General features: G+C 36.8%; 1 pseudogene; it reads right to left on the reverse strand.

Moving 5' to 3' along the window:
• Positions 1-269: 269 nt before the first annotated feature.
• On the reverse strand, positions 270-1033 carry LOC138163628 (protein Abitram pseudogene; annotated as a pseudogene).
• Between the last annotated feature and the right edge of the window lie 348 nt (positions 1034-1381).

The raw sequence follows: 1381 nt of genomic DNA on the forward strand, positions 1-1381 counted from the left end.
AGTCTAGTTTCTACCTCCTTTCATTCCTAACCTCAACTTTTCCAGTTGAGGCAATCAAGAAGTGTCCTTGGGCAAAGTATACCATGTCTAAATGTTGTGGTGAAACTGGTAAAGGAGGAGACTTAATGGGGGGAGGGGTGTCTTTTCTTTCATCAAAGTAAACCCAAATTAAAAAAAAACATATTTGGGAAATAGTATTTGCAGCTCACCAACTGTTTATGTTGTGTTTGAATAAGTGAGAAGGGCTAGGGAGAAATAGGGCATACTTGGACAGAGCCAATCTAAGAGGGAGGGAAAGATGACCTAATAAATCAAGATGGATTGGCAAAGATCACCATTACTGAAGTGGCTGGGAACTGAAGAAGAGCCTTCCCACAATATGGAGAGGAATGCTCCTACCACCACTTTCTTGTCCAGTCGTACTCTACAGCAATTGGTCCTTTAACACGTTTAGATTTCTGTTTCTTTTGATTTCATTTGTCTTCATGATGTTTCTGATCTGTTATTAATTCATTTCACCACGATCTCTTCATATTCTTTTTGTGTCAATGATCCCTCAGTAACACTCTTGCTTTCTTCAATTTTTGGTAGCACAACAGCAATATATCCATCAGTGGATGGTTTTTTCCTGTAAAATGGATGGTTTATAAAGAATATTTTCATTCACCTCCATCAACTGTCCTCTCACACAGCTAGACACAGCATATTCTTCTCCATCTGAGCAGGATATACTACAAAGAGGTGCAAGTGCTGTAAGAAATTCTGCCCCCGATTTAAACTTCCCAGAAACCTTGTTCTGAAGTCTGCTACATTTGGCACTGATTTGGTAATTAATACTCTTAATTGTTTTTAAGTTTGGAAGAAGTTGATTAGATTCTGTCCATGTGATTACACATATTCTGTTATAGTGTTGAAATATACAGTGGTCCTCACATGAATTTCCCTTCACATCGGCCTTGTACCAGTGGGCGAAGTTGTGATCCACCGACTATGAGGCTGCAGGAGAAATGCCTCTGGCTGTGGCCACCATGGTGAGCTTGACCTCCCACCAGATCCAGGGATCACAGACCCAGTGAAGATTTATTTTTAATGAACTTTTAAAAAGACTTCTTTTTTTCAAACCACCATGTTGAATCCTCATTAACAATTATTTCATTTATTCTAAAATATAAGCTATCAGTATTGATCCATAATAAAACTGAATGTCACAATATAGTGGATAAAGAGTAAAATTCTATGTCCCCACTCTTTCTACATAAATGTGGGACTTATTCATTTCTCAAATTTGCATTGCTTTAATATATATACACACACACACACACACACACACACACATATATATATATATATATATATATATATATATATATATATATATATA

The sequence above is a fragment of the Petaurus breviceps genome, unplaced genomic scaffold (genome assembly GCF_028583685.1).
Source record: "Petaurus breviceps papuanus isolate PSGF00001 unplaced genomic scaffold, PetGlider_PUasm1.0 188, whole genome shotgun sequence".
In the NCBI taxonomy this organism is placed as follows: domain Eukaryota; kingdom Metazoa; phylum Chordata; class Mammalia; order Diprotodontia; family Petauridae; genus Petaurus; species Petaurus breviceps.